General features: G+C 44.7%; 1 pseudogene; it reads right to left on the bottom strand.

The window, feature by feature from the left end:
• Positions 1 to 13,008: 13,008 nt before the first annotated feature.
• On the bottom strand, positions 13,009 to 13,658 carry LOC110302160 (large ribosomal subunit protein eL13 pseudogene; annotated as a pseudogene).
• Between the last annotated feature and the right edge of the window lie 6,877 nt (positions 13,659 to 20,535).

Raw genomic sequence — 20,535 nt, forward strand, 5'->3', positions numbered from 1 at the left:
ACTCAGTAAGATAACCCATTCCTGGCACTGGAGGCTTTACTTGGTGGCAAAGGAGTTCTACTTGTGGGGTTGGAGAGATGGCTCAGTGGTAAAGAGCACTGGCTGCTCTTCCAGAGGTCCTGAGTTCAATTCCCAGCAACCACATGATGGCTCACAACCATCTTCCTCTTCAGTGGAGGCTCCTCCCTGTTCTCTCTCCAAGCCCTTGAAAAATGCAAACTTGCCTATGTCTCTTCTTTCCAGCTATTGGCTGCTGGCATCTTTATTTACCAATCAGAATTAACTGGGACCAGGGTCCCTCCATGTCTTACGCTGCAGACTTTTTCATCTTTGGGGCAAACAGTTTTGGGGGACCCAAGTTAGCAGTAGAATACAAGCATCATTAGGCCACCCTAACATCTGTGGTTACTGTGATGGAAACACAGACATCTAAACCTCAAAGGCTAACACCCACCTATAAAAGAAAACATGCAATATTTGTCTCTTGGGGTCCCAGCTCACTCAGAATAAGTATTCCTAGATATATCCCTTTACCTCCAAATTTCATCTTTCTTAAGAGCTGAATAATAAATATCCCATGATGTAAATGCACCACATTCTTGTTATCCACTAAACAATTGATTGCGTCTGAGCTGTTTCCAATTTCTGACTATTATGAACAGGGCAGTAATGAACACGGCTGAGCAAGTGTGTATCTGAAGACCTGGTGGCCTTTGTGTATGTGCCTAATGAGGAAGACATTTTTACAGCTTCCTGAGGGACTTCCACACTAACTGTGGCTGTGTCAGCTCGCAAACCTAACAGCAATGAACACGCGTTCCCCTTCCTCCAAATCGTCCTCAGCGTTCACTGTCCTTTGCTTTTATTGACCTTGGCCCTGCTGAGTAGAAGAAAATGAACTCTCCAAGTAGTCTGAGTTGGCGTTTTCCCACTGGCTAAGGACGTTGAGCGTTGTTAAAGTGATGCTCATCTAAAGCGGGTTTCATCTTTGGAGACCTCTGTTTCTCTTCTAAGCCTCACTTTAAAATGGGTTTTAAATTGGGTTACTCTTTTCCTCGCTGTTCGGGTTTTAGTTCTTCATATATTCTGAACACCAACCCTCTGTCAGACATATAGTTAGCACAGATCTCCCCCATTCCGTAGACTGTTCTTTGTTTGAACATTGGCATCAGTCGCTGTACAGAGAAGCCTTGGAGGCGAGGTCCTGTTTATTAAGTGTTGTGCTTGGTGTTCTGGTCAGGAAGTCCTTCCTTGTGAGGATGAGGTCAAGCCCACTCCCCGTTTCTTGTCTGTCAGATTTAGGGTGTCTGTCCTTACACTGGGGTTCTTGATCCAGTTGGACTTGAGTGTTGTGCAAAGTGATAAACATTCTTCTATATGAAGCCTTTAGTTTAACTAGAACCACTTGTTGAAGATGCTGCCTTTTCTACATTGTGTATTTTTGGCTTCTTTGTCAAAAACCAGGTCTCTGGAGGTGTGTGGAATTATGCCTGGATCTTCAGTTCTATTCCATTAATTAACATATCTGTCTTTATGTCCATACCGTGTTATTATTAATAACTCTATAATACAACTTAAAACCTGGTGATATAGCCTGAAGTCTTTTATTATTCATGATTATTTTAACTCTACTGGGGTTTTTGTTTTTCTGTTCTTATATTAAGTTGAAGGTTTTTTTTTCAATTTCTCAAAAGAATTGTGTAGGAATTTTTATGGGCATCTGTATTGAATCTATAGATATGTCAAATCCATGAGTATAGGAGGTCTTTCCATATTCTGGTGTCTTCTTCCATTTCTTTCCTCCACGTCTATAAGTTCTGCCACACAAATCTTTCAGTTGCTTGGTTCCAGTTATCCCAAGACGATTGTTTGATGCTGTTGTAAAAGGTAGTGTTTCCCTGATTTCTTTCTCAGTTTTTGTTATTCGTAAATAGACAAGGCACTGATTTCTATGTTTTATGTTCTTCTACTTTGCTGAAGGTTGTAGAATTTTCCTGGTGGAGACTTTAATGCATAAAATTATGTCCTCTGCAAACAAACATACTATGACTTCTTCCTTTCCTGTTTGTAATTCCTCGGTCTCCCTTGCTGTTTCTGTGATAGATGAGCCATCCCCTTTCCTCTGGAATGAAGCCACCCTTATCTTGCTGGGTAATCTTTTTATGTGTTCTTGAATTTGGTCTGAGAGTATTCTATTAAAAACATTTACGTCTCTGTTTGTAAGGGATATTGATGTAGAGTTTTCTTCTGGGGGCATCTTTGTGTAGTTTTGGTAACGGGATACTTCATAAAAAGAATTAAGAAGCCATGTGGTTGTGGCACCCTCGGAGGCAGAGGCAGGCAGATCTCTGTGAGTTTGAGGCAAGCTTGGTCTACAGAGTGAGTTTCTAGACGGCTAGGGCTACACAGAGACAACTGTTTTGAAAACACACACACACACACACACCACAGTATTAGGAAATGTTCTTTAGTTTCTACTTTGTAGAATAATTTGAGGTATATTGACAGACTTCTTTGAAAGTCTGACAAAAATCCATTCTGTGTTAATTCCATCTTTTTTGGTTCAAAGGGGAGTAGAGTTTTAGACAGTACTTCTATTTCACTGTGCGTATAGGTTTGTTTAAATCAGTAGTTCTTAACCTTCCTAATGCTGTGACCCTTTAGTATAGCTTAGTTGTTGTGATTCCTCAACCCTAAAATTATTTTATTTCTACTTGTGGAGGCTTGTATATGTTTGGCCCAGGGAGCAGCACCATTAGGAGTAAGTGTGGCCTTGTTGGAGTAGATGTGTCACTGTGGGCATGAGCTTTAAGACCCTCATCCTAACTGCCTTGAAGTCAGTCTTCCACTAGCAGTCTTCAGATGAAGCTGTTGAACTCTCGGCTCCTCCTGCACTATGCCTGCCTGGATGCTGCCATGTTCCCACCTTGATGATGATGGACTGAACCTCTGAACCTGTAAGCCAGCCCCAATTAAATGTTGTCCTTATAAGAGTTTCCTTGGTCATGGTGTCTGTTCACAGCAGTAAAACCCTAACTAAGACACTACTTCATAACTATAATTTTGCTACCATTTTTAATTTTAATGTAAATACCTGATATACAATATATATGATATATAAAAGGATCTTAACCCACAAGTTGAAAGACATTGGAATAAATAACCATATTCAGCTTATGACTGAAATCAATGAAATAGAAACAGACAAACACAAATCAGTGAGACAAAAAGTTATTGGGTTTGCTTGTCTGTGTTTTTAGAAAATCAATAACATTGACAAAACTTTAGCCAAATTAACTAAAAGCAAAGAGAGAAAACCCAAATTAATAAAATGAAATAATTTTTCATTTTTTTCTAGCACTTTCAAGTGTGTCATTTAGTTATTAAAACAATATCTCTCCAATTTTCTGATGTAAGTACTTAGTGTTATGTGCCTTGGGCTCGTGTCTGTCTTAGAACTGTCTTTATCCATTGTGTCCAATAGGTCTAGGTAAATCTTGTTTTCATTTCATTCAATGCTAAAAAGTTTTCATTTTTTAAAACCTTTTTTTCTTGACCCAATTTTCATCCAGCAGTGAACTGGCCAGCTTTCATGAGTGTATGTACAGTCTTCTGTGTCTACTGCTGTTATATCCAGCTTTAATCCACGGTGATCAGACAGAATGGAGGATATTACTTGTCTTACATCTGTTGAAACTAGCTTCATTCCATAATGTGTGCTCAATTTTGGAGAGAGTTCCGTGGGCTGTTGAGAAGAAAGTTATTCTTTAATATTTGGGTAGAGTGTTCTGTAGACATCCATTATGTCCATCTGATTCATGATGTTCTTTAACTGCAGTGTTTCTCCATCTAGCTTCCCACCTTCTCGTCCACCAGCTGTTGAGAGTGGGACACTGAAGACCAGCAGTATCAGTGGACTGGACTTGATCTGTGGACTGGACTTGATCATCTGTGAGCTTAGCTGTAGTAGTGTTTCTCTTCCGCCCTTGCGTTTAGTATATACACGTTTAGAACAAAAAGTTCCTCTGGGTGGGTTTCCCTTTAATGAGCACGTAGTGTCCTTCCCTGTCTTGACTTTAGGCTTTTGAATGTTCTTGATGAAATCGCAGGTTCTGTGAACTCCTGAAGGTAGGGTGGATATACTGCAAGTTGTGAGACAGCCAGGATCCTATGTGGGGTTAGAATGTTGTGATGTTCAGTGAAGCATTCAGATTCCAAGTTGACATGTGCATGGAGCTCGTCATGGCTAATCTGCTTTGTCAATTTTGCCAGACTTTGGATTGCCAAGGATACTTCTAGTTCTTCATACTTCTAGTTGTGTCCTCGAGGATTTTCGAGAGAAGTTTAATCGAAGAGAGAAAGCTCACCCTGGATATGGGCTGCAACCTGTGAGTTGGGATGCTGGACTGAATGGAAAGGAGAAATTGAGCTGAAGATCAATGCTGTCCTTCCCGGTTGTAGTTGCAATGTGGCCATCTTCCTCAAGTCCGTCACTATTTCTTCCTCATTGTGATGGACGGTATCTTCAAAATATGAGATAAAACAAACACTTCCTTCCTTAGGCTGCCTTTGTCCAGCATTTTTGTATAAGCAATGAAAACAGTAACTATCATAGTGCTTTAAAAGGGTATGGACCAAGCAGGAGAGATGGCTCAGCGGTTAAGAGCACTGGTTGCTCTTCCAGAGGTCCTGAGTTCAATTCCCAGCAACTCTTTGGTGGCTCATGACCATCTGTAATGAGATCTGTTGGCCTCTTCTGGTGTGTCTGAAGACAGCTACAAGTGTACTCAAATACATAGAATGAATAATAATAATAATAATAATAATAATGTAAGTTTCATAGCTTTTACACTGACTTTCATTCAGCCATAGTGGCATGTGTCTGTCACTCCACCTGTTAGGGAGACTGAGGCAGGAAGATCACCTGTATTAGCTGGAATTTATTATCACTCTTCTGAGAGTGCCAACTGTCAAAACTGTAATTAAAAATGTAACTCATTTTTTTCTTTTAAAAAAAGTTCTTTACTTTTATTTCATGTGCATTGGTGTTTTGCTTGATATATATTTGTGTGAGGGTAATATATATTTGCTTGATATATATTTGTGTGTGCCATGTGTGTGCTGGGAATTGAACCTGGGTCCTCTGGAACAGCCATCTTTCCAGCCCCCTTAATTCACTTTTAATATTTTTCCCTGTATTGGGGATTGAACCCAGGCCTTGTGCCTTCTGTGGAAGTGCTATCCCACTGAACTACAGCTCCAGGCAGAAACATTATTTCATGGGGAGGCTTTAATTATACTGCCAAAATAGTCCCTCTTCCCTTCCCCTCCTCCCTTCCCCCTGCTTCCTTCTTGAGGTGCCCCAGAATTCAGAGTGCTACAGAGGTGAATGAGCAGGTTCTGGAAGGATTTCAGATTGGGTTTACTCTAAATTCCAAGCCTAGCTGAGTGCAGCTGGATGATGAAAACGAGAGACAACCAGGCATTGTGTCATATTTTGGGGAATTTTTTTTTTACAAAAGTTAATTTAAATGCACAACAGGCTCAAATTTCATTCAAGCTATAGGTGGGAAAAGATATTATGGTAGAGAATCCAGCTGCTTCAATAGGAATGGAAGATGGTCACTGCTATCAAATGTACAAGGAATAGTTTACTTTCCCCCCAGATTTCTTAATTCCTTCTATGGCTAGGGGTCTGTCCCCACAGCCTTAGCTTTTAGCTCCAGAGTTGCTTCTGCTCCTCTTCTTTGTTTTCGCTGGAAACCCTCATCTGGCTCCCTATCTTCTGGGGATGCTTTTGGGGCTGCTCCAAGAAAACCTTATCTTTCTCCCATCTTCTTGGGCTGCTTCCAAGGGCTTCATTTCACCAGTCTCTGTGCCAGACGCGGTGCCCGTGGCTCCTTCCCTAGACCTTAATCCTTTCCATTCCTTTTTTCTTTAAGTCTTAAAGTTTATTTTGTTTGTGATACTGCCCCCGTCCCCATGCGTGCTCCTGTGCACCTCGTACTCGAATTGCCCATCAGTGCCAGAAGAGGACTTTGGATCTAGGATCCAAATTCGAGTCCTCTTCAAGAGGAGAAAATGCTCTTAACCATGGAGCAACTTGACAGACTTCTCTTCCAACCACTCTGGTCATCATGTAAAAGCGGTGAGAACGGAGATGCTGTTGGTTTTCAGGAAACTTCAGAAAACAAATGGTGAATGAGTGAGGCCGGGAATTCAAAAAGGAGCAGATTTCAGGCATGCATTCTCTGCAAAACAAACAAACAAAAAAGCTATCCACAAAAGACTGCCGCAACCAGGATTTCGCACAGAGGCCACCCTAACTGCACACACACAAAAACCTTCTGCAATGATGACTGTTCAGCAACTTCCTGTCCAGCCTTGGGTTGCAGTGACTCTTGCTATGGGCCCATCCAGCCAAGGGTAAAGTTTCAGAAAGACCTACACACTCTTCCCCATTTGGCTTTCAGAAACTTCCTCTTGCTTTAATAGACTCAGACTTGAATACACTTGGACTTTGTTATACCACATGCGTTTCCAGTCAGCACTACTCCTAAAGAAGCTAATCAGTCTTCGGAGACAATCTAGTTGTTTGACAGTCATTTTAGGTTGATGTTCGTAATCAAAGAAATGCCTTTAAAGGGAGATTGGCTTAAGTTAGAGAGACTCATTCACAATCCCCAACTGAAAAATTTAAACATTATCGACATCATCTATTGTCTCATTGTTTTTTTTAAAAAAATATATTGTATAGCCATGGCATAAGTATGGTGGTCAGTAGACATCTGGAGACAGTTGAGTTTCTCCTTTTACCACTGGGGAATCAAACTCAGATTGTCAGGCTTTGGAGAGCCTGACATCCCCCCCCCCCCGTCTCCCTCCAGCATCTCAACAGCCTTTGTTGACTTTATACTATGTGTACTGGAGGAAGAATTTCAGTCTACAGCATCGGATATGCAAATAGCTTCTGATTCTGCCTTTGAGCGGTGGTGGTGTTTGGATTCTTTTATATAAAAACAAACTGGCTTGTGGCTGCATGCTACGCTGGATGTCTCAGGTGAGAAGGGTCTCCTGGTTATCTTTGGATATAGGAACAGGAGATGATTTTGATGGGTCAGGAATCCTAGTCCTCCCCCTGCCCCGCACCTCCCTCCGGCGCTCTCTATATTTACACATTTACTTGAATATGTTTCTACTTAGGAATGTAATTAGGTGGTAGATCAGTAGGCTCAATGTCTCTCCTCACAAAGTGGCCCTGAGCTTTGTAAGTCCTGTGGGCTGATTTCTCCCCTTCCTCTTGTCCAAGATGCACCACCTCAGGTCTCTGGAGCCCTTTCGTCTTCTCTGCCAGTTCTCACACCTTATGAGCACAGGCCTTACCTGAAGAACTTGTTAGAAGGCTCTGGGACCTCCTCTTGTGAGCTGTAAGTGGGGCAGGGCTCATTAACTCCAGGTTCCTGGGAGGATCTGCAACCTTGCCCTCCTCCTTTCAAAGGATGGAAGAATATTTTTTTTTTTTTGAGACAGGGTTTCTCTGTGTAGCCCTGGCTGTCCTGGAACTCACTCTGTAGAGCAGGCTGGCCTGGAACTCAGAAATTCACCTGCCTCTGCCTCATGCACCACCACTGCCCAGCAGGATGGAAGAATCTTTAACAGCCTGGGCTGTCTGCTCTACAAAAGTCCCTTAGGCAAAATGATGGCTCAGCCCAGCATTGGTTGGACTGCTTGTAGGGTGTTATGGGCTCAGGGAGAATGAGATTGTATTTCAAAGTTAATATTAACACTTTAGAATTACAAAATTGGGTCCTACTAATAAAATGCCCTGATCACATTTATATGTAGACTTTATTTCTATTAGAAAAAAAAATTGTTTTTTGAGGAAGAAATCCAAATGTCTGAGGGATGACTTCTATGCCCCGAGAAACAGTAATAAATGAATATATTACAACAGAAAACCACAAACACCCTCACCAACCCATTATGAGAAAGGACTTCAGTGAGTGTCATGTATAATTGTTAACTGTTTGTGCTGCTGGTCTGACTCTGAATAAAATTTCTCTGAGCTTAGGTCTAATTTTAGACGCATTTAATTTTTTTTTTTCCCTAACAGAATGTAACAAACCTAATTGAATCTAGATCGGTAGTGCTAAAAAATCTCTCTGGTTCTGTTCAGACTGTGTAAATGTGTATTGAGGGAGGGAGGGAGGGAGAGAGCAAAGGACACATGGGAGTCCAAAGGTCCCGTGTTTCTAGGCTGTCACACAGTGAGCCGGTCAAAGATTCCAACCTTCTATCTTCTGTGGGGGTGTCAGAAGAGAATGCTGAACTTCTGCTGGGTTGTACACAAACTGGACAGTCGAGGCTGGCCCTGAGACTTGTGAGGAGTCCAGGTCCACAGTAGATCTAGATGGACTGCACTTGACCATAGGGTAAGGTAAGGAGAGGGCCCTCAGTGATCCCAGTTCTGTTTAAAATAAATGCTAATAAAAGAGCTCATAAATGTGGCACTAAATCACAGAAAGGGGTAATTTGGTGATGTTGGACATTAGGACACAAACTGGGACGTTTTCAAACATCTGTTTGAGGGAACTGAGTCAAATTATAATTAGGTAAGTCCAAGCCTGGGCAACTGTTTTCATGGTGTGTGTGTGTGTGTGTGTGTGTGTGTGTGTGTGTGTGTGTGTGCATGCACGCACACACACACACACACACACACACACATACATATAAACTTGCTAACCAACTCTTTAGTTTATGAACATTGCCTGTGTCCAGAAATGATGGAGATAGGCTGGTGGTGGCTTAGGCCTTTAATCCCAGCACTTGGGAGGCAGAGGCAGGCAGATCTCTGAGTTTCAGGCCAGCCTGATTTACAGAGCAAGATCTAGAACAGCCAGGGCTACATGGAAAAAATCCCTGTCTTGAAAAACAAAACAAACAAACAAAACACAAAAAGAAAGAAAAAGAGAAGGGAGGGCAGAAGGGCAGGATAGATGGTGGCGAACTGGCTGCACTGGTGTGTGTGTTTAGTCCTAGCACTCAGGAGGAAGACACAGGAGAATCTCTGTGAGTTCAAGGCCATGCCTCTCTCTATATATAGAGAGTTTAAGGCTACCTTTTGAGAGGGTATAGTGAGACTCTCTCAAAAGAAGGAGAGGAAGAAGAAAACAAAAAAGAAAGAAAAAGGAAATTTCGGAGATCCCTCGTTTCATTCTGCATTAGTTCTCCATGTGGAGTCTTCATGCTTACATGAACCTTTTGGCTCTGCATATCTTTGTGTCCTTCCTTAGCCAGGCCAAATGGTCTGTGAGAAGACTAGGCCTTGGGTATCCAATACAGCAATAATATAGCCCTGTGTGTAACACAAGTGTTTAGTAGCCACGTGGAAACACAGAAAGAAGTTGATGAAATCTGTTCTTAGCAATGCATTTTACTCAGCCCACCATATTCCAAACATATTGACAGGTGGGCAATGTAAAAATTTTTTGGTAACAACTTGGGAATTAAGATGTGCTTTGTACACACCACTCATCTCTGTTAGAATGAATTTCACTTCGTGTACAGCCAGCAGCCACATTGAGCTTATTGAACAGTGCAGGACCAGGCAAACACAAGTGGGTTTCTTAAGACATTGCTACTGGGTCGAACAAGAGCATATTACTTGTTGTTAGACCCCAGCTATACCTTGATGTCCCACACGAGAGAGGTCTTATAAGACCTATTTGGAATGCGCTGGAGACCTAAGCTTTGTCTTTAAGAGCCAATCACCTTAGTTTCTACGATTTTTATTCGTTTAATAGCTTCTACTCGTGAAAATAAGAGTCTCTCGCAAATGGCCCCAAGTGGATCCATAAACACTTTGTCAATTATGAGGTTGAGTATTTAATGAGATGCTGATGTAAAAGGCTCTCTTATCCTGGTGAGACAAGGTTGCAGCATCCCATGTAACCCATCAAGGTGCAGGTTTGTAAATGGTTGACAGAAGCTCATAAAAAGGGCTGTAATCTGTTAAATTCTTCAGCTCCTCACTCTAAGTCACTTACTGATGATAGGTTGTCTCAGCAAAGCCCTGTGCAATGCTCACCGTGGTGGGAAACTTGTTTCTCTTCAACCGTGTGAGCTACATGGCTGACCTGGAATAAGAAATGCATCTGGTCGCTTATTCTCACGCCACGGGCCACTGGTGCAGAGGCCGCTTAGAAGAAAAGGCAAAGTTCTTTTATTCAGCTTAATAACTTTTTTAAAAAGTATTGTTTTAAGCCTGAGGATGGTTTCATGAGTCTGTGAGTAAGACAGCAGGATGAGCAAGCCGGAAGCCTCCACATCAGCCAGGAGGGAGACAGAGGAGAAGAGAAAGCAAGCATGCTGTTGGAGTCACACTGTCGTGTTTAGCCAGCACTTAAGATGCAGAGGTAGGCAGATCTCCGTGAGTCCAAGGCCAGCCTGGGCTGCATAAAGTTCCAGGACAGGCAGGAATACCCTCTTTGAGAGAGAGAGAGAGACAGAGAGAGACAGAGAGACAGAGAGACAGAGAGACAGAGAGACAGAGAGAGACACACAGAGAGAGACACACAGAGAGAGACACACAGAGAGAGACACACAGAGACACACACACAAAGAGACAGAGAGAGAGACAGACAGACAGAGACAGAGAGAGACACACAGAGAGAGACACACACACACACACAAAGAGACAGACAGACAGAGAGAGAGAGAGAGAGAGAGAGAGAGAGCCACTCTGCAGTGGAAGTCAGTGAGCAGTCACACGGAGGATAAACAGAGCCACATCGTCACCTGTCACTAGTCACTCTTGAGAATATGCCCAACGCTTCTTCATGTACACCCTTGGGAACACATGTCTAAGGCCAGGCAGATACATACATCTCCATTGTGTAAATGTGTTAAAATTGTACTTCTAAGAATCTGTTCCACTTGGAATATCTCATTATCGTGATATAATTGCTAGTGCTAATCCTTAGAATTCTTCTTAGTTCTGCAGGTTTGGTGGTGATAACCCATTCAGCAATAATAATGATTGGAATCTTCTTGTTTTGTCAGGATGGGTGAAGGTTTATCTTCTGGTGGCTTTTCTCTTTTGTCTGACTCACTTATTTCTGTTGTAGGTTTAAAATTTTTTTTTTACCTTTTTAATTTTTTTCAAGATAAATTTCTCTGTGTAGCTCCCTGGCTGTCCTGGAACTCCCTTTATAGACCAGGCTGGCCTCTAACTCAGAGTCACCTGTCTCTGCTTGCCAAGTCCTGGAACACCACGCCACCAACACTGTTCGGCTTCTGTTTTAGATTTTGATAAGTCTTTTTTTTTTTTTTTACTTGCTTTGGAGTTTGTTGTGTTCTCTCTCTCTCTCTCTCTCTCTCTCTCTCTCTCTCTCTCTCTGTCTGTCTTTCTCCCTCCCTCCCTCCCTCCCTCCCTCCCTCCCTCCCTCCCTCCCTCTCTCTCTGACAGGGTATTTCTGGCTGTCCTGGAACTTTATGCAGACCAGGCTGGCCTTGAACTCACAGAGATCTGCCTACCTCTGCATCTTAAGTGCTGGCATCAAAGACCTGTACCATTACACCCAGCTCTTCTATATTTTTAAAGATAAAAGTTGTTTCTCATTAAGTACTGCCTTCATTGTATAACAGTTTCATTTTGTCATTTGAGTCATTGTATTTTCTTTCTGCTGTTTTTTTTTTTTTTTTTTTAGGTTTTTCGAGACAGGGTTTCTCTGTATAGCCCTGGCTGTCCTGGCACTCACTTTGTAGACCAGGCTGGCCTCGAACTCAGAAATCCGCCTGCCTCTGCCTCCCGAGTGCTGGGATTAAAGGCGTGCGCCACCACCCCCGGCTCTGCTGTTGTTTTTTGATACAACATATTATGTACCCCAGGCTACCCTTGAACTTGATACATAGTGTGGATGTTATTGAATCAGGATTTCCTGACTCTACCTCCCAAGGGCTGGGATTACAGACCCATGTCACCACACCTTGTTCATTGAGAGGTATTTTCTAATTTTCCTTTTAAAAAATTACTTGATACATTGATTACTTAGGAATGAGTTGTCAAATTTATAAACTTCCCAAACTACTTTCTTTGTGTATGTGTGTGTTTATACTTTCATGTTTGTGTTGTGTTGTATATGTGTATGGTATGTGCATGGGGGGGGGCGGCGTATGGACACACAATTGTGCGTGTGCGTGGAGGTCTGAGGTGAGCATCAGGTGGCTGCTTCCATTGCCCTCCAAGTCTTTGGAAACAGGCTGTTCCACAGAGAAGCTCATCACTCTCCAGGGTCTTCCAGGACCAGCTCCTCATCTGCCTCTCTCCACACCTCTGCCACCAGCCTCTGCCACATCAGCCCAAGGCTGGGGTTACACGCATGCTCCACTATGCCACACTTTTTATATGGGTTTTGGGGATCTGAATTCAGGCTCTAGTGCCTTCATGGCAGGCAGTTTACTGATCCAGTTATCTGCTTTCTCCTCAAATGTAAGCTATTGCTTTGGGTAAATACAGATGTCTCAGTACGGGACAGCCAAGTGTCGGGCCTGTAGCACATGGACCACCCTGATGGGGATGTAGTAGTGAAAAAGGCTGTCCATCTGCCAAGACAGGGCAGCTAGGAACTCCCTGTACTGTCTGCTTAGTTTTACTATGAACCTAAAAGTGCTCTAAAAAACCAAAGCATTCGAAAAATGTATTGAAAGCTACTGTGTGCTGAGGCAGACTACTTAAAGATGTGGCTTGTGAGCCAGGCGCTGGTGGCGCAGGCCTTTAACCCCAGCAATCGGGAGGCAGAGGCAGGAGGATTTCTGAGTTAGAGGCCAGCCTGGTCTACAGAGTGAGTTCCAGGACAGCCAGGGCTACAACCAAAAAAAAAAAAAAAGAGTCTGCATAGGCCGGCTTGCAAGCTGTGGTGGCAAAGCTAAGATGTTCATGTTGCTTTTGTTTGTTTCTTTCTTTCTTTTTTCTTTATGGAAAATTTATTGCAACTCTCCAACAGCACATTACTTTTTCTTTTCAACATCTTGCTCTGCAGCTTCCTTTGCCCTTTTTGCTCGGATGCCAAAGAGTCGGGCATTGGTACCAGCCATTCGGAGACTGGCAAAAGCCTTATAGTTCTTCTCTTCTTCTGTGATAACTCAGGCCTTTTCCTTTTTGTACACATTCCGGATGGGCATCACGGCTCCTGTCAGATGGATTGCCAGCTTAAGTTCTTCAGCAGAACCGTCTCCCTTCTTCGGAGCAGAAGGCTTCCTGGGGAACAGGATGAGCTTGGAGCAGTACTCTTTCAGGCGCTGCACGTTGGCCTGCAGAGACTCCGTGGACTTCTTTCGCCTCCTCGGGTCCACAGAGATGCCGATGGTGCGAGCCATTTTCTTGTGGATGCCAGCCACCCTGAGCTCCTCCAGGCTGAAGCCTCTGCCAGCCCGGACCTTGGTGTGGTATCTCACTGTAGGGCACCTCACGATAGGCCTGATGGGCGGGACACGGGGCGAGGGGCAATGCAATGAGCTTTCGCCTGCTGGGCCTTGTGCCTGCAGATCTTGCGCAACAGCTGGTTGAACCAAGTGTCCACTCGCCTCTGCCAATCCTTGTGGAAGTGGGGCTTCAGGATCATGCCATTCCCGCTGGGCGCCATGGCTGCCTCCTATACAGGAGAATGGCGGAGCAGAAAGGCGTTGCTCTTGTTTCTTGGTGAGCTGAGCTCAGGACAGGACTGTGAGAAGCACCACACCAAGGGAACTTCCCAAAGGGAAAGCAGGCGCTGCTGCCCGGCAGCTTCGAAGGTGAAAGAAACTCAGAACGCTGCAGGTCAACGTGCTGATGACATGTGCAGGAAAAAGGGAACAGGACATGAGGTAAACACAACCTAAGCAAAGGTGTGAAAACAGAATTTGTAGTTAGAGAACAGGAAACAGTTTTAAATGGAGATATGATGTACAAGTTGAACATAGCAAAGAGAAGTCAGGAAGAGTCTGAGGGCAGACTAGATAGGGCTTAGATTCTATACACGAAGCTTGTCTTCTGATTGGAGGACAACAGTAGCTTACTGACATGAATGGAGCAGAGAAGGACATGTGTCAACTGTGATTTTTTTTTTAAAGATTTCTTTATTATTATAGATAAGTACACTGTAGCTGTCTTCAGACACTCCAGAAGAGGGCATCAGATCTCATTATGGATGGTTGTGAGTCACCATGTGGTTGCTGGGATTTGAACTCAGGGCCTTCAGAAGAACAGTCACTGCTCTTAACTGCTAAGCCATCTCTGCAGCCCGTCAACTGTGATTTTATATTAACTTTGTATCGCTAAGAAGCCATCTGAAGAGAAGGAACCTGGGTGAGATGCTCGCTGTTGTGAGGAGGATCTGAAAGCACCACAACATACAAAGCCTCGATGGTAGGATTTGAAAACTGTTCAAGCATGAACAAGGGAAAGAAAGGGCGTTTGGTAGGATGACTGTACAAAGCCAAGCAGGGAAAGGCAACACAAAGAACCAGTCGGATGGGAAGATAATGATTTTGGCGTGGCTCCCGCTTGAGGTACTTGGCAAGACATCCAAGGAAAACTGTGCATAGATAAAGTAGGTCAACACTCTAGAGAGACACAGGCTCTGGGCAGCCAACCATGTGGAGACAGCTAGGGAGCTCAGAAACAAGCTACTGGAGAAAGAAGATGCTGTTCACCAGGGGAGAACCCCGGAGGCACAGTGAGGGGTGGAGTGGAGATCAGAGAAGGGCCGGTTAAAATGACTGACAGTCAAAGACTTAGGGATGAAGACAATCACCCCTCCCCCAAGGACCATGAGGGATAGGTGCAGAACACAATAGTGAGCCTTGTCATATGTGGCTAACTTAGTGCTGGCTGGACATTAGGACCACTAAGCTTTAGTCACCCAAGTTGTTTGAGAAGACTCTTGATGGGAACCCCAAACTGTAAGATCGAGGGAAACACATTCCTTCTTGGAGCAGGGACTCTTCATGGCCTGACCCCAAGGAAACAGGGGAACAAGGGAAGCCAGGAACTGCAGGCTAGAAGATGGAGTTGAGACAGCAAGTCTGCAAAAACAAGCTGAGATGTTAAAGTCAGTGTAGAGAAGGGACTTTTGAAGGAAGACACCGTCCAGGATTCAGGTAAGGATACAAATGCAAGGAGTTTTGTAGCAAGGGCAAGAAGCTAGATACATTCTTGGCAGGGCTCTCCCCTTCTCAAGAGGGTAGGCAATGGTTATGAGAAACAGGGAAGGGGTAGGGTTGGAAATAAAGGAAAAGGTTGGCACACTTGCTAGGCCTGAACTGAAGAGTCTGCTAGAAGCAGGCAAGCACATTTCTGAAGCCCACCAAAAAAACTAATGAGTCAAACACCCGAGAGTGTGTGGTGAAATCAGTCAAGACGTGGCAAATAGAGAGTGATTCCAAGCAGTCTCCTGTGTGTTTTATATTATTTTATATTTATATATTATACATATAATCATAAATTATACTTATTTATATTCATAATTTATACATTTATATTATACTTATTGAAAGTGAAGATCGGTTCAGACTGCAGTCATTATTCTATTTCTGACACCCACCCCGGTATGTACTTTACTTGGGTGTGTTTTCATGTAGGTGGTGGTGCAGGTTTACACGAGTACAGGCTGCTGTTGTATGCACATGGTGGCCAGTGACCACCCTTGGATTCGATCCTTTGGTATGGTCCACCTTGTCTTTTGACGTGGGCTCTCACATTGGGGCTGAGGACTTTTTGATTAGGGCCAGGCAAGCTGCAGGGAGCCTCCTGTCTCCACTTTGGAGTGTGTACCACCATGGAGGACTTCTTGCATGGTTGCTGGGGTGGCGGGGATATGAGGCAGTTGGGCACAGTGTATCTGTAGCTAGGAAGCAGAGACATGCAGGCAGAAGATAAAATGACTACTTTTTTAGGTATTATGGGAACACTGACAATGGATGGATATATGTCAGTACTTTCGCACAGAGCATCCACCTCAGGGGCCAGGGGACCTTGGACCATTGATCACATCTCATGGCCCTTATACTCCAGGAGGAGTATATGGTATGATGGCTGACTGGGGGCTTTAGTAAGGGGTGCTAAGATAGGTTCTAGAGCACAGGAACCCCTTCTTTGGCTGTGGGCTTTATTTTGGCCTCACCTCCTTCCAAGCATGAGCAGAGCATGGCATGTCTGGACACTCTCTCTTCATTCTCCCCTTTCTTGGTGTCATTGACTCCATTCTGTACTTTATCCTTCCCATCTTTCTCTTCCGCATGACTTGCAGATCCATCCAACACCCATCTCATCATGGAGCCTGGTTCTCTGAGGGCATGGGTTGACATAGATCTTTTACACCACAGCCCAGAGGTTAAAGAGAGGCAGAGGTGGTATCATGGGATGGGCTTACTTAGTTTTATAAAACTCTTGTTCCTGCATAGGTAGCAAACTGAAGATCAGCAAAATATCGTTCAGGAATCGGCAGATGTGTGTGAGATTCTGTTTCCTCCCCCATCTCATTGAAGAAGTGGCCCAGAGGCAGAGGCAGAGGTGGGACGCTCAAGTCGAGAAGGGTAGAACTTCTTCTGTTTCACAGCCTTCTATCTGGAACCCGTCCTAGAAAGCTATCATTATTCAGGACTTCTACAGTTCTGAGCAGAACAACACCAGCAGACTAGGGCCAGAGGTGGGCTGAGCAGAGGCAGCAGAAGTCTGAACTATCTGACACCAGCCTTCACAAACCACCCCTGGGAAAGAGCCAGTGCTATAACTCCCCTGATTTAATAACTGACATCTGGAAGTTCTGCTTGGCGGTGGGGGTGGGAGGGAGACTGCAACCTTCTCCTCTCGCTTCCAAAGATAAAGAGGTGAGAGGTGGCCTGTGGAAATTAACACTTCACCGAGGGGTCTGTTCTTATTAGCAACTAAGGAGGGGGGTGACTGTCAGGATGTCCTGGTCCAGAGTCACTTCCTGCTTTGTACACATAGTCTTCTACACTGGAGAAGACTGGTTTTGACACACCACAACGCACAAAAACTCGATGGGGGAAGCGTGTGTAGGATTTGAAAACTGTTCAAGCATGAACAAGGGAAAGAAAGGGCGTTTGGAAGGATGACTGTACAAAGCCAAGTGGGAAAAGACAGTACAAGCCACATCTTTAAGTAGTCTGCCTCAGCACGCAGTAGCTTTCAATACATTTTTCTGACATTTTAGTTTTTTAGAGCACTGTTAGGTTCACAGTAGAACTAAGCAGACAGTACAGGGAGTTCCTAGCTGCCCTGTCTTAGCAGATGGACAGCCTTTTTCACTACTACATCCCCATCAGGGTGGTCCATGTGCTACAGGCCCAACACTTGGCTGTCCCATACCGAGACATCTGTATTTACCCAAAGCAATAGTTTACATTTGAGAAGAAAGCAGATGACTGGATCAGTAAACTGCCTGCCATGAAGGCACTAGAGCCTGAATTCAGATCCCCAAAACCCATATAAAAAGTGTGGCATAGTGGAGCATGCGTGTAACCCCAGCCTTGGGCTGATGTGGCAGAGGCTGGTGGCAGAGGTGTGGAGAGAGGCAGATGAGGAGCTGGTCCTGGAAGACCCTGGCAAGTGATGAGCTTCTCTGTGGGACGGCCTGTTTCCAAAGACTTGGAGGGCAATGGAAGCAGCCACCTGATGTCACCTCAGAGCTCCACGTGCACACGCACAAATGTGTGTCCATACGCCGCCCCCCATGCACATACCATACACATATACACCACAACACAAATATGAAAGTATAAACACACACAATACAAACAAGAAAGCACAACTTAGGCTTTGACTTGACAAATGCCACTCAAGCTAAGCCTTGCTTTCCCTGTGGCTACAGGCTGGGCTGGCAACTCAGATTCTTCAGAGTGAGGCTTTTCTCTCAGATCCTAAAGTAGATCGGGACAAAACTGCACACACCAGGGAAGGATTCCTTGAAGGGACAGGACCCTGGAGGGGCCCTGCCTCAGCCCACATGCAGAAATTTGACTCCTCTGTTCGGCTTTCAGCAGCGAGAAGCTTCAACTTTCTCTCAGGCCGATGGCCATGCCCAAAGCGTCTCACAGTGTTCCTTTGCTTCCACTGACCAGAAGCAGTTTCCAGTTTTGAGTCATATTCTGTATTTCAGGACAAACCCCAGGCACAACAAGGAGACACAGAAGCTTATGTTTATGTGTCTAGACTGGCTGTCTCATGGTCATCATGGTCCTCACCGTCATCACCGTGGTCCTCCTCTTCACCGGCAGAGATCTTGCCCAGGGTGTCATAATTAGGAAGTGGCACGGTTGAGACATAGAGTCAGCTCTGTCTGACTCAGCAGTGCCATGCAAACACCCTCCTAGAGGCCTCATCTTATCCTTAGGTTATGCCTCTGGCTTCTTCCCTTATGCGTTGTGAGATGTGGAGGCTGGGCACTTCCAGGGCTCCAGTTCTGTTCTGGCAAGATGATGTTACCAGCCTGCTACTGGCCTGCTGGGCTTCTGTGGCTGCTGCTTGCCCCCTTAAAATTCCCCCCTCATACTCTCTCTCTCTCTCTCTCTCCTCTGTCTGTCTCTCTCTCTCACACACATACGCACACACTCTCTCTCACACATGCTCTCTCTTACACACATATACACACACACTCTTTGTCTTTCTCACAGACATGTACACACTCACACAACTCTGACTCTCACACACACTGTCACACAAACATACACACACACTCTTTTACACACACTCTCTCTTATACACACACATACATACACACTGTCTCTCTCTCTCACACACACTATGTCTCTCTCTCACACACATACCCTCTCTCACACACACATACTCTCTCTCTGTCTCTCTCTCTCACATACACACATACTCTCTCTCACACAGACATATACACACCCTCTCTCTCACACACACACACTCTCTCTGTCTCTCTCTCACACACACAACTCTCTCTCTCACACAGACATACACACACACTGTCTCATACACACACTGTCTCACATACTCTCTGTCTCTCTCACACAGACATACACACACACTGTCTCATACACACACTGTCTCACATACTCTCTGTCTCTCTCACACACATATACACACACACTCTCTCGCACAACTATCTGTCTCTCTCTCACACACACACTTTCACACACATACTCTCTTTCTCTCTCTCTCTCTCTCTCTCTCTCTCTCTCTCTCTCTCTCTCTCTCTCTCTCTCTCAAATGTAGGTAGGAAGAGTAGCATTTCCTCAGCTGGGCATGGTGACTCATATCTATAATCTCCAAGATGGGAAAGTGAGGCCACTTTGGTTCCTGTCTGTATTGCATAGTAACTTCCAGGTCAGCCTGGGCTATGGAATATGATGCTATCAAAAAGAAGGAAGGAAGGAAGGAAGGAAGGAAGGAAGGAAGGAAGGAAGGAAGGAAGGAAGAAAAGAATGTTTTTCCTCTGTGTTTAGTATGTGTCAGGGCCTACTCTGAGCATGTGTGTCTGTGTGTGTCTGTATGTGTGTATCTACATGTGTGTCTGTCTATGTGTCTGTATGTCTTTGTGTGTGTCTGTGTGTATGTATCCCTGTGTGTCTGTGTGTGTCTCTGTGTGTCTCTGTGTCTCTGTGTGTTCGTGCATTCATTCACTCAGCCTCAACACATCCTGATGAAGCAAGTGCTATGTGATCCATCTCACATTGAAGAACTTATAGTCTAAAGACCTGAGTGGTTTGATCAAGGTTTTATAAACAGCAAATGACAGATCCTCTGTGTGACAGAGTCCCCACAAAGCCATGGAGATCTGTTTATTGTTGTATTTACTTTATGCCTGGTATCAAGTGGGCAAGCTAATACCGGAACAGATGATGGAACTAAGGAGTGCATGGTGACTCCAGAGGGGCAGGCATGAGGAACAGGGAGTCCACATCTCTCCCAGTCCACGGGGACTTTTCCATGGCTGATCCTTGGGGGGAAGACTGCAACTGAATCTGTTATACACTGGCACCACATGGGAGACACAGTTACAAAGGGTGCCTGAAAGGCAATCGGAAAGGACACCCTGGGCCTAACTTCTTGGATGGGGAGAAGGCTTGGATGAGGAGACCATTTGAGCTGTTTGTGGGCAGGAGTGAAAGGTTGGCTACACAGTCAGGGGTCTGGAAAGTACAGCACAGAGTCCTGGGAAGGAACATGCAGGAGGTTCTCCTGGACAGATAACATTCATGGAGATATTTAGGTTCTATAAATAGTCACCAAAGAGGAACTTCAGCAGATGAGGACCATAATGAGAGTGGATGGGATGTCCTCTGCTGTGGGCATCAGCCCACGTCTCCAGGCTCCTCTGCTTGTGCACAATGGATGGAGGATGCGGGTGAGATGTGGAGTGCACAGCACTTACTCCACACACATGCACACAGACACACACACACAGACAGACACACACAGACACACACAGAGACATATATAGACACATAGACACATGCACACAGACAGACAGACACAGAAACACACAGACACACACACAGAGACACACAGAG

The sequence above is a fragment of the Mus caroli genome, unplaced genomic scaffold (genome assembly GCF_978045245.1).
Source record: "Mus caroli unplaced genomic scaffold, Mus_caroli_1 scaffold_1, whole genome shotgun sequence".
NCBI lineage: Eukaryota > Metazoa > Chordata > Mammalia > Rodentia > Muridae > Mus > Mus caroli.